Consider the following 13,740-nt stretch of genomic DNA (forward strand, 5'->3'; position numbering starts at 1 on the left):
GCATTCGGTCTTCGTCACTGCGCGTGGGCTTTCTCTAGTTGCAGCGAGCAGGGGCTGCCCTTCCTTGCGGTACACGGGCTTCTCATTGTGGTGGCTTCTCTTGTTGCAGAGCACGGGCTCTAGGCGCGCGGGCTCAGTAGTTGTGGCGCACAAGCTTAGTTGCTCCGCGGCATGTGGGGTCTTCCCTGACTAGGGCCCGAACCGGTGTCCCCTGCATTGGCAGGCAGATTCTTAAGCACTGAGCCACGAGGGAAGTCCCCGAGTTGGATTCTTAAAAGTTCAGGGAATCCAAGCTCATGACAAGGCAATATGGAGTTTCTGTGGTCTAGTGGTGTCTGGGGAACTGAACAGATGTTTGCTCACAAACATCTGGAAACCAAAAAACTGTCATAACGGCAAGAAGTCTACTTGCCTCTGAGGTCTAAAGCACGTTAAGATCAAATGCACTACAGTCTCTTAGAGGTAGCAGGAGTGCACAGTAGCTCAAGGGAAGGCTTTTGGCTATGCTCAGCCACTTGCCGGCTGCTGGCTTTGAGCAGGTAACCCTACCTCTCAAAGTCTTAGTTCCCTCATCAGTAAAAATGGTGATAATACTACTAACCTCAGAGGGTTATTGTAAAAGAGCACTGAGTGAGGTAAGGTGGATGAGGTTCTTGAGGTCTGCCCAGTAAGCACTCAATAAAGGCTAGCCATTATTTTTTATTATTATCTCAAGGGATTACTACGGGGATTGAACTTGACAATATACGATAAACAGCTGGCAGTGGGCTCAACCCATGGTAAGTGCTAAATAAATGAGAGCTGTTATCTTTGATATCAAGGAAATGCTAGGTAGTCACTAAAAATGATATTAAAGACTATTTTGTAACATGGAAGGGTGTCAATATGTACTGTTGAAGGGCAAATATAAGATGCAAAAAAACATGCCAAAAATCTCATTTTTTTCAAATAAATAAAGTGTACATTTCCATAGGAAGAAGATTGGGAGGGTATATACCAGAAAAACACTTTATTATAAACTAGAGCCAACCAAACAAATCCCATAAAAACTTGAGACTGCATTTCATAGGCTTGCAGCTGAATCTAATCCAATGAACATTAGGACCTCATAAGGGAGTAGACATAAATCATCTCTTTTTTAAGCCCTGAAAGACATCAGGGATAAAAGAAAATTATAGGTCACACGGTAAAGTGGGCTACATTCTTCATCATGGGTCAGAGTAGTAAACTCACACCCTGAAGTGTATACCTTGTCTCATACGGTGAAACTGGCTTTACTGTGAGATTGACAGAGACTTACAATTTAAGTCATCCAGCAGATTCTTGAGTCAGTGGAGAAATAGTGGAAAGTTTGCAGAAGTAGGTGGCTGTGTCTTGAGACAGCCATCCAGTGTAACAGGATTTGTCAGTAATATATTTACTTCCTAGTTTTATTTTCTGTTTTTACCAAGAAATAAACTCTCTTGTCTCAGATATGTTAAATTATCTAACAAAATTAAGAAACAAAAATCTCAGCATTCCAATGACTATGGGACCACGAGCATGGTATTTACTCTTTGTGTTTCCATTAAAGCACATGATAATAACTAATTCTGTAAGCACATGGTAAAGGATGACACAGAAATAGAACACACTGTGGAATTAATCATTGCGTAAGAGCTAAACCGTTAAATAACCTATTTTAAATTTAAACTTGCAGTGCCAGCATTTTTTTTATTTTAAGGGTTGGCTGACCCCATTTCCTTCTCCATTACCATAAATTTCTGTATTTACTGGAAAATTCAAAAGTGATTTCAAATCTGACAAGATTTTTTAATTCTTGAAGTAAAAACCCTATATTAGTACAAAACAAGAAGTATTACTGCTGTTTAGCTTCTGAATCCTGGACTTAATTGTAAGTGAACAAATGATATAAAAAGCACTGACAGAACAAGAGAGAATTACAGAATGAGATGGCAGGGCTCCAACACATAAAACTCAGAAACACAAACATTCTGATTAGCAAAAGTACTTATATGATTAAATAGCTATTCTTAGCATTAAAAAGGTGCTCAAATGAAAAGCCAATGTCCTTGCGTTATTTAAAGAAGAAATAACCCTATACAACCGAGGAATTTATACAGGCTGTAGATGAGAAAAAAAGTCTAAAATAAGGTATCTAAACTCTCTCGTTTATTACACTGAAAACTACTGTTGATACACTAATAATTCTCAAAATCTTTATCTCTAGAACAACTCTTACTCCAAAGTTCTGAAACCACATAACAAACTTATTTTTGGATATCTCTCCTTACCTGTGTTACACTTGTGTCCCTTACTCACAACTTATGCAAGCTGGAACAAATCATCTCTCCCCAGCCCTTCCTTAGTCTGACTCCTCTTCCAGTGTTTTGACTTTCAGTGAAAGGTATCAAAATCTACCAGATTTCCCAAGGAGCAAACATGCATGTCATCCTTGATATGCTATTTTGCATGTATCTTATGTCACAGTAAGAATTCCTGCTATTTCTAATGTCTAAATATCTCTAGAATATTATATCAGCCAGGGTCCAGTAAGGAAAACCACACTAGTTATTTCAACAGAAAGATTTACTATAAGGACGCAGTTAAGTGGGTGTTGGAAGGTTGAAAAGGGAAAGAGATAACCCCGAGGTAATGGAGAGAGGATTGCAGGGGGCAGCCACCACTTCCTGGACTGGAGAAACAGAGAGCAGAGGTTGGGGTTATCAGAATTTAGGAACTTGGGGGAAGGACCCTGAAATTCTTGGGACCCAGGCTTGAAGAGGGGCCACTGTCTGGCTGTCGCTAATGCTGCAGGAGCTCAGCAGAGGAGTTGCATCAAGTCGGCAGTGGGAGGGGAGACAGCTGGTGCTGGGGCCTCTCGGGAGATGATTAGGCCGGTTCAGGGAATGTGAAACGAAACTGGACCAAGGGACTTCCCTGGCAGTCCAGTGGTTAAGACTCCACGCTTCCACTGCAGGGGGCACGGGTTCCATCCCTGATCGGAGAACTGAGATTCCACATGCAGCGTGCGACTGGGCCAAAATATTAAAAAAAAAAAAAAAAAAAAAAAGTTGGACCAATGGCTGTTTCTAGGGTGAAAAACTATTGCTGGGCTTAAACTGATAGGATCAGCAAACATGGAATGAGCCGCTCTCTTTCTCCTTCCTTAGCCTGTAGTCTCCCTTGAGGGCTCCCTACTGGGAGAACCTAACATGAGGTCAGTGGGGAAAAAAGAAATAGAGTCCACAGAGAGCGAGTGTCAGCATCACAGAACAAAATATAAACAAGTGTGTTTGGTGCCGGGAGATAGTAGCTGTCAAATGACGAAAATAAAACCGTTTCGTTTTATGTCCTTTATTTAAGGGGAAACGATCAATGGATAGGAGGAGTACGGTGCCTCCGAATCAGTACAGTACTCTTTCCAAGGATGTTTGGGCAGGAGTGAGTTGTATGGGTTATTAGAAGCAGCAACACAGAAATAGGGCATGATTGGTTAGGAGGTTGGTGAGTTCTTCATAAGGCTACCAGGTCAATTAGGGCATAAGGAAAATGTATTTGGCTTAAATTGATTACCCTGGGGTTGCATATCTAACCTTATTTAGAACAAGGATATCAGAACAGATTCTTGGTGTTTGAGGACTGACTGGCTGGAAATACTGTGTTTCTGGTCAAGCAGAGCATTTACAAGGACACGAAAGTTATGTAAGTTTGGGTTTGCTGACGTGGCACCCTACGTCCTTCAGAGTTCCTCCTTTTCTCTCCATCCCCACTGCTGCTCTTCTGCCTTTGTTTGGTACCATAATATCTCAGTTGACCTAATGCAGTAGCCTCCTAACTGGTCTTGCTGTTTTCTCTCTTGTCTGCCTCAAATCCACTCTCCACACATTGGCCAGAGTATTGGCTTTATTATATAAATGAAATTCTGATCATGACACTCCTTTAATCAGGTGCTTCCAGTGGGAGCCATTAGATAATGTGGTGGGTTAAGATCCCTAGGTATGCTCTACTGAACCTCTCTTGGGGGTCAAGTCTTTGGGTTTACACCTTGAAGGAGCCTCTTTTTCCTCACAGGGAGTTAGGTGCTGGTCAGCTGGGGTTGGCTATAAACACAGCCATAGGAAATGGACATCTTTAATTTTAAGCCTGTAGTGTCTGACTCAAATATTATTTCTTGATAGATGTTCATGTGTGAAAATAGTTTCCTAGAACTTTTTCTCTTCTGTTTTTGTAATTATGGCTCAGTTTGCCATCTAGTGAAACTTAAACAATTTAAAAAAATTATCTGTTTCTCAGACCTCATTAGGACAGTTTCACCATGAGGGGTATGAGAACACGCTAACCCCAAATACGCCTCTTTGGCATATGGATTATTTTTTTGAGCCAAAGGCCATTGAGAACCAGCAGATGCAAGACAAGATTTAAAAACAGGATACAAGTTTTCCTTTCGTGAAGGAAATTTATATCTATAAAGGAAATTGACATTAGTAGAAGACACTGAACAACTTGTAGCAATAAAGGGGGCATTGACTTAAATCTGCCTGACAAACTTTATTATTCAACCCTTGTTTACCTCACTTTTCCTGCCACCTCTCCATAACTTGCCTCCGCTCCCCTTCCAACCTTCCCCAGAAGTCCTAAACACCTTTCCTTTAGCCTAAGATGGTATCTAGTCGTAAATTCTAAACACTTCTTGGAGTTCCACATCCCCTGAGTTCCTCTCATGTATATATAAGATATATAGGCTAACAAACTTCCCTTTGCTGTTCTCTTGTTGGTCTGTCTTTTGTTGAACCCCAGCAAGAACCTAGAAGGGTAGGAAGAAAAAGGTTTTCTTTCCTCCTCTATGACTATATTCCATTCTCACAGTGTAAGTGATCCAAGTCCTCTTTCTTCATCTTTAATTCTCCTGTTGGCCTAGAAGAGGTTTTTTCTACCTTAGCACTACTTTGGGCAGGATAATTCTTGTCTGTGAGAGGCTGCCCTGTACACTGTAGGACGTTTAGCAGCATCCCTGGCATCCATCTGCTAGATGCCAGTATCATGCCCACACCTGGTTGTGACAACCAAAAATGTCTCCAGAGAGTGCCCTGTATTTTTATTTGCTAGATCTGGCAGTCTTACCTGGGGAAAAAAATCATCCCTGGTCAATGTTCACTGGCCTAGAGACAAGTGTTTCACCACTTGCAATGAATCAACTGCTTTTTTATTACTTTGTTTTTAGTGTCATCCATCCATTCAAACATTTCATCTTTCACAATTATAATAAGTATTGTGCCTTTAGAACCAGACTGTAGGGCAGGAAAAAGAATTTTCCCTCTACCCTTCTAGGTTCTATGGCTGAGAATCCACCTGTAATAAAGACAGATTAACAAGAGGAAATCAAACAGAAGTTTAATAACAGGTACACCTCATGTACACATGGGAGAGACCCAGGAAAACTCTTGGAGATATCCAAGCCACCACCTTAAATACCTCCTTCAGCTAAAGAGAAAAGAAGATGTTGAGGGAGGGGCAGTTATGGGAGGTGACCAAGAAAAGCACAGAAAACAAGGGTAAGGGTGTTATGCAGATTTAAGTCATTGCCTTCTCCACTGATAAATTTCCAGAAGTCATCCTTTTCTTCCTGGTACGGTGAGGGAGACACTTTTACAAATGGAGATTTCCCTCATAAATGTAAATCTCCCTTACAAAAGGGTAAATTCTACTGCTTTCAGAGATCTGCAGTTTTTCAAGAATAATCAATTCAAAATAATCCTTATGCTAAAAAGACATATTTTAGGGTGACACATTCTGCTACCCTTTGTCAGGAAGGAAAAAAACCTTTCCTCTACCCATCTAGGTTCTTCTGGTTGGTCTAAGAATTAAATTGACAGAGGACAGATTAACAGGAAAAAAATCAGATTAAATTTTGTACGTATAGGAACCCAACATACATGAGAGGTTCAGTGACAGAAAAGTAAAATAAGGTATGTGTGCCATCCTGAGCTAGGGAATGGGACAGGGACCTGGGGCTTCCAAGGACAGGAAGTTCATTCATGGGATAATAATAAAAAGAGGACATGTTTAGTAATTAAATATTTGCCCTGCCATATTAATTGGGCCACTTAGATAAAATTTACCTCCAGTAATAACATTTTTCTGGGAAAAATCCCCAACTTAAGTTCTTCTAGGTAGTCAAGGGAGGGGCAGTAGTTTCCCTTGAACCCACAGGATCTTGATTGCCTTTAGTTCAAAATAATCCTCATGTCAAAGTGGCACATTTTGGGGAAGCTTGTCCGGATCCCTTACACCTTCAAGGGAGAGATGCAGTCAAGGGAGAGATGCAGAATCCAAATAGAGGAGTTGCGGTCCTGATAAGAAATTAGAGAAGACTTTTTTTTTTTTTTTGGCCTCACCACATGGCAGGTGGGATTTTAGTTCCCTGACCAGGGATTGAACCTGTGTCCCCTGCAGTGGTAGCACAGAGTCCTAACCACTGGACTGACAGGGAGTTCCCTAAAGACTTTTGAGTTCAGTTAGGGTGAAAAGAGTTTGCAGAAACTACAAATTAGTTAGAAGAGGTTACAAAGAAAGCTAAAGGGGATTATGAGAGATTTGCATAAGAGAGTGAAGGATTTAAGTCAGTGGGAAAGACACTTAAATGTCTTAGGAAATAAAGAAATGCAAAATGAAACTAAGCCAAAGAGGAAGTCAGCTGCAATCTTAGTGGGTATTGCAGGCTTCCGTCTCCAACAGAAGAATTAGCTAATTCTTAAAACTCCTGGGAGGTTGGTCCCAAAGCTAAGTCATATATATATATATATATATATATAGGCTCAGGCCTTGGATCCTGGCGCCAAATCTTGGCCACAAAGAACCTTAACTGATCACATCAGTTTGCTTGGGATGGTTGAACGCTTTCTTTCTCTCATGGGTGTGTGTATGGGTGTTTGAATTCTGGGAAAGTTTAGCACTTTGCTGTGATTGTGTTCAGTTCAGAGAAAACGTGTGAATATTTGGTATCATATTTCGTATATAAAATATCTTGGATGTTTAAGAGACTTGGCATGTTCGCACGTTAGCACACAAGTGGCCTGGTGTTTCCATTTAAAATGTCTAAGAGAGTAATTGATGTATAATAGAATAATTGATTTTAGACTTATGATTTTAAAATGGAATGTTATAAATTGACTAAATTTGAAAACAGTATTAGAATGTTTAGGATGACTTAATATTTATTATATTAGAGTGAGTTTAGTTTATTAGATTTACAAGATTGTTTAGCTGGGAAAATATTACTCTAGGCTCAGAATTAAAGCGCTTATAAAGGAAAATCAAATATGGTAATACTATAAGTGTAATTTAAACCTTTTAGTATAATTGAATTCACTAGAATGTAAATGGGACTGATATTTCAAAAAGTTTAGGTTTTTTTTTTTTTAAGTTTAGGTTTTTTTTTGTTTTTTATTTTTTCGGTACGCAGGCCTCGCACCACTGTGGCCTCTCCCGTTGCGGAGCACAGGCTCCGGACGCGCAGGCTCAGCGGCCATGGCTCACGGGCCCAGCCGCTCCGCGGCATGTGGGATCTTCCCGGACGGGGGCACGAACCCGCGTCCCCTGCATCGGCAGGCGGACTCTCAACCACTGTGCCACCAGGGAAGCCCAAGTTTAGGTTTTTTTAATTTGGGTTGCTCAAACTTTACTCAAAGATGCCCTTGAATGTGATTATGAGCACATTTATATATATAAAATACTATAGCTCATAAATTGACTTTATTATTTTAATTAGTCTATATTAATAAAAAATATCAAGGAATAATAAATAAACTTATGTGTGCATAAAGATAGCAATAATCCATCAGTTTTAAAGATTATTTTTCATGAAGGTCAAGTCCTATGCAGACATAATATGGTTCTAACAAGCGAGTTTGTTTGCACTTAGCCTTTGTCAATAGCCACTGAAAACCAGATTTCAATTAGGAAATGTCCTAAACACAATATCCTGTTTTGAGCCCTGAGTCCTTTCTGCCCGTGTGAGAACTTTTCTTCCCCCCTCGTCTTTGCTTCCTTTTTTTCCACATGTCACCACTGGCAGAGTAGGTATGACTCAGAAACCGGTTCCTCAGGTTTGTAACATTAGATGATGCGCAACTTGGGTGATTCATTACACGGTAAACTAATGCCCTTGTTTCATTGGGTTGGGCTCTCTGGAAGGTGTGTTGCTGTGTAGGTGGCTGGAAGAACACTCACAGGTGTGGAAAGAAAGGACTTGCCACCGACCTGGGCTTCTATGGACCTTTCTCTTGACTGGGAAGGATTTTGATGTTAATTGGAAATACCTCCAGAAGATTCAAGAAGCTGTGAAATAATTCTGTGAAGGACCAGCATGGGAATCCTATACTCTGAGGTATGTAACCTCTCTGGAAATAAGATTCCCAAGATGTTAAAAATCGCTCATGCTTTTCAAATGGAATTTCCTATCCCTATTAATGTCTCCTTTTCGTCTGTCTAACTTTCTGTAAGAGCCTTAAGTCAAAACAAAGTCCAGTGTGCTAGTCTTTTTGATATTTTAATATTTTAAGGCAAATTATTTTGCAATCCTAAAACTTTAGCTAGATAGTAGCTTGTAGAGAGCCATATAGTATACATGTCATGATGTCCAGATGTTTGAGGGGGTAATCTGGATCTGTAAAATGAAATTTAGGAAAAGAGAGTTAATGGAGTTGTGTTTTCTGATGTCAAACATCTAGAGGACAAGTAAAAATTGTCTTCAACTGGATTTTCTGAACAGACTAAAGATAGCCTGGCTCTTTTATGGAAATGTGTGTATAGAGTAATGCCTTTCCGCTTGATATTTGAAAGGAGATTTTCACCTCTAGCAATTACTAATAAAGTCTATCCCTGTATAGAAGAAAGATAAAAACAGAATGTAGTTTTGATATTTTGAGTTTTTTCTTTTCACAGCTGATGGATACAGAAATGCTTTTTCCTGTATCGAAAGTAACCTATTAGAATCAAATAGATTTTTAACAACGTTTCAAAGGAGTACAAGAGAGTGATGTTTCAACAAGAGTCCAAGAGGTGTAATGACATTATTATTCATGACTTGCTCCCTTTCGTCTCTGACACAAATAACCGGTCGGTCTGCATTTCATTGCAGACGCTCAACAGAACCTCTCTGGGTGCTTCTTCTAATACTAAAGGCAGTTTCTCAGTGTTGGCAGTTATGTCTAATGCCAGGGGTGTGTGTGTGTCTTTCTGTAGTCAACTTTTCTTTCATTAGTTTATGTTTCTAGATATGTCTTGCCCAGTGACTTTAGGCTAGTGAAAACTCACATATATAAAAATGTCAACACATGTAATGTTCTAAAATGCTACTCTGGCCTTTCTTTTTTTTTTTTTTTTTTGTGGTACGCGGGCCCCTCACTGCTGTGGCTTCTCCCGTTGCAGAGCACAGGCTCCGGACGCACAGGCTCAGCGGCCATGGCTCACAGGCCCAGCCGCTCCGCGGCATGTGGGATCTTCCCAGACCGGGGCACGAACCCGTGTCCCCTGCATCGGCAGGCGGACGCTCAACCACTGCGCCACCAGGGAAGCCCCAGGAGGCCCCTCTGGCCTTTCTTAAGCCCTAGATTGCCTAAGAGCCAGGAAGTGGAACTTGTGAAAATGCAGTTTCAAGGGCCCCTACCCCAGAGAGTCTGTTTCACTCAGTTTGAGGTACGGTTCAGAAACCTGCTTTTTAGGGGAGCCTCCCAAATGATTCTGAGGTAGGTGATCAGTTTACCACCCCTGGGAGAGAAACACTGCTCTGGCTAGTGCTTTTCAGATTTAAATGTGCACACAGATCACTCAAAGATCTTGTTCAAACGCAGATTATTATTCTGTAGGTCTGGGTGGGGCATAAGATAATGCATTTCAGCTCTGCAATATGCTGTTGGCCCTGGACCATGCGGTGCGAACCCAGACTGTAGCCTACAGTCCAGGTCCTGGAAATAATTACTTAAGGAAGTCTTTGCGTGTAATTGTTTGTTGATGGGGTGTGGATTTGGCAAGTGGTTGAGTCAAGGCAAGGCGTTGATACTTATAAGTATCAGTGAGAATATCCCCAGAAGTGGAGTGAACTTTTCACTTTTCAGATATATTGAGGACAAAGCAATGTGGAATCTACTATGATATTTGAAAGCAAATACGACAATCACACACACACGCACACACGTATACACACACCCCTAAAAGACCCTAACTTACCTAGAAGCTCATAAGTAATTATTCAAAGCTCATAATTAACATTGAATCAAAGATAGTGTCAACTAAAATAATAGATACACAACCTAAAAATTGAGAGTTATGTTTTATTCAGCGGACACACTGAGGACTTCAAGCCCGGGAGGCAGCATCTCAAATAACCCTGAGAAAACTGCTCCAAGGAGGCGAGGGCGAACTAGGACAGATAGGAGTTTTGCAACAAAGGGCAGGTAGTAGGAGGAAAAAGTTACTGTTAATAAAAGAAAACTAGATATGTCAAGTTAAGGAATTTAGTGCTTTTCTATGTATGGGAAGATGCAAGAGTCTGGACTCACTAAAATCACCCCTTTGATATGCACCTCAGCTATATGGGGCCAGGATCCTGTGTTTTCATCTCCTGAGTTTCCACAGGGCTCACCTTTGGAGTGGCTGCAGTCTGATGGCTGCTAGATGGCAGGTATTCTTTGTTTCCTTCCTAAATTCCCTCGGGGCTCACCGACCCACCTTTGGTGGCTGGTGGTGACTGCAATCGCTGATGACTGTGACATCCTTTGTTTACTGATATGACAGGCAATATTTTATTTCGCAATAGTCTTAAGTCGTGTTGGGATAAATGGTGTTTCTATGCAACTCAGTATCACAAGTGATACTACTTTGAGTAACTCAAAGAGGTACTTAGAACTTGGGCTCACATAGCATCTTAACAAAAGAAAAATAAATTTTTAGAGGAGTGGCAAGACAAAGGAAAAGTACTTTGAGTTTCTAAGGCAGCAAATTGAGGGAAGGCAAATATGTAGGGGAGCTAATGGAAGACAAGGGCTAGTTAGAAATGTTACTCTGTAGATTACTTTGGTGACTTCTCTGGGCTGACAAAGGTAATTTTGTCCTTCCTGGTAGACAGAGAAGGGGCAACACCTTCACATATTTATGTCCTGCTTTTAGCTAAAGAGGGGGAGGGCAGAGAACACTCTTTGTATCTGCTTCTTCTCAATTGCCTTTAGCTCAAAATAACTGTTACACTAAGAGGTGTAGATCGGGATGCATAGTCTGCTACCCTCTGGAGCCTTGCATTGCTAATAGTTATGCTATTTATATATATAGCATATATATATATTTATTGAGGTATAATTGACATAACATTAGTTTCAGGTGCACAAAGGAATGATTCAATATTTGTATATACTGCAAAATGATCACCACAATAAATCCATTAACATCTGTCATCACACATAATTACAAATTTATTTTGTGTGTGTGTGTGGTACATGGGCTTCTCACTGTCGTGGCCTCTCCCGTTGCGGAGCACAGGCTCTGGACGCGCAGGCTCAGCGGCCATGGCTCACGGGCCCAGCCGCTCCACGGCATGTGGGATCCTCCCAGACCGGGGCACAAACCCGTGTCCCCTGCATCGGCAGGCGGACTCCCAACCACTGCGCTACCAGGGAGGCCCACAAATTTTTTTTTTTTTGATGATAACTTTCAAGATCCACATTCCTAGATGCTTTCAAACATGCAACGCAGTATTATTAACTACAGTCACCATGCTGTACATTACATCCCAATGACTTATTTATTTTATAACTAGAAATTTGCACCTTTTGACCCTCTTCACCCATTTCTCACACCTCCGACCTGCTGCCCTGTCTCAGGCAACCACCAATCTAGTCCCTATATTCATGTGCTTTTGTGTGTGTGTGTGTGTGCTTGTTTGTTTGTCGTTTTTCATTGTTGTTGTTTAGATTCCACATAAAAGTGAGAGCATATGGTATTTATCTTTTTCTGTCTGACTTACTTCACTTAACATAATACCCTTAAGGTCCATCTTTGTTTTTGCAAATGGTAAAATTTTGTTCCTTCTATAGCTGAATGATATTCCATTGTGTATATGTACCACATCTTCTTTATCCATGTGTTCATCGATGGACATTTAGGTTGTTTCTAATATATGTGTAAGAAAGAAGGAGAGAATGAGGTGGTGTCCCAGAGTGGGTCCTAACCTCTGCAGTAGAGGATGTGCTTAGAGCTCAGTGAGAGAACTAAGCTTGGATTGATCACCCCCAGCTATGCAGGCCAGACTTTTAAACAGGGCTGATTCATTTAAACCAGGGATCCCCAACTCCTGTTAGGAACCAGGCCGCACAGGAGGAGGTGAGCGGCAGGTGAGTGAGAGAAGCTTCATCTGTATTTACAGCCGCTCCCCATCGCTCGCATTACCGCCTGAGCTCCACCTCCTGCCAGATCAGCAGCGGCATTAGATTCCCATCGGAGCGCAAACCCTAATGTGAACTGTGCATGCAAGGGGTCTAGGCTGAGCACTCCTTATGAGAATCTAACGCTTGATGTTTGGAGGTGATGCTAGCGCTGGGGAGCGGCTGCAAATACAGATTATCCTTAGCAGAGAGGTTTGACTGCACAGAGACCACGATAAATCAATTGTTTGCAGACATATCAAAACCCTACCTGTGAGTGGCAAGTGACAATTAAGCCGCATCTTACGGAGCAGACTGGACATAAGCAACAGGCTTCGGTGTCACTGTCTCCCATCACCCCCAGATGGGACCACCTAGTTGTAGGAAAACAAGTTCAGGGCTCCCACTGACTCTGCATTACGGTGAATTGTATGATTACTTCATTATATCTTACAATGTAATAATAATAGAAATAAAGTGCAGAATAAATGTAATGTACTTGAATCATCCCGAAAACATCCCCCCCTCCCCCGGTCCATGGAAAAATCGTCTTCCATGAAACGGGTCCCTGGTGCCAAAAAGTTTGGGGACCGCTGATTTAAACCCTTATCACACATACCTGTTCATACTATTTACAATAATAATAAGTATTTAATTAGGCCTTTATTATGTGCCTGGCTGTGTTCTAAACATTTTAAGTGTATTAACTCATTTAATACTCACCCAACCATATAAGAGAGTCACTATAATTATCCTTATTTTACAAGTGAAAAAACTGAGGCAAAGATAGTTTCAGGAACTGGCCTAGAGTTACGCAGCTAAAAAGTACTTACTGGCTAGAGACCTGTGTACATTCAGGGAAGTTGTGCTCATGTCCTGATGAACATGCTAAGTTCTTTCCCTAAAGCTCTCTCAACAGGCATGTCACCCTCCATAAATAAGCCGGTCTTAACCACTCTGCTCTTTTGCCAGCACTCTTCCCCACGAAGTTACACTATTGTCCTTTCCCCTTTGTTAGAAGAATAGGGTAAGCTAAATCCAGGTTCCAATGAGGTACATTTTACTCCCACCCTGTAGAGAAGTGTTGCGCACTGCAAAGTATTACAAAAATTAGAAAGAAGGAAGTTGTATAAGAACTTAAAGAGCTCAAGAATTTGTGCTTAGATCTATAGAATCTTCTCCAGGCTCTTGTCCTTGTCAGCTGGGAAAACAAGGCCTTAAAAGGAATATCTAGAAAATTATATTACAATCATGTATCCCTTTAAACTTGGGGAAAGTCTAATGTTAAAGTTACCTATGAACAGTGGTACCCACACACACACAT

This window comes from Phocoena phocoena, chromosome 16, assembly GCF_963924675.1.
Source record: "Phocoena phocoena chromosome 16, mPhoPho1.1, whole genome shotgun sequence".
NCBI classification, from domain to species: Eukaryota; Metazoa; Chordata; class Mammalia; order Artiodactyla; family Phocoenidae; genus Phocoena; species Phocoena phocoena.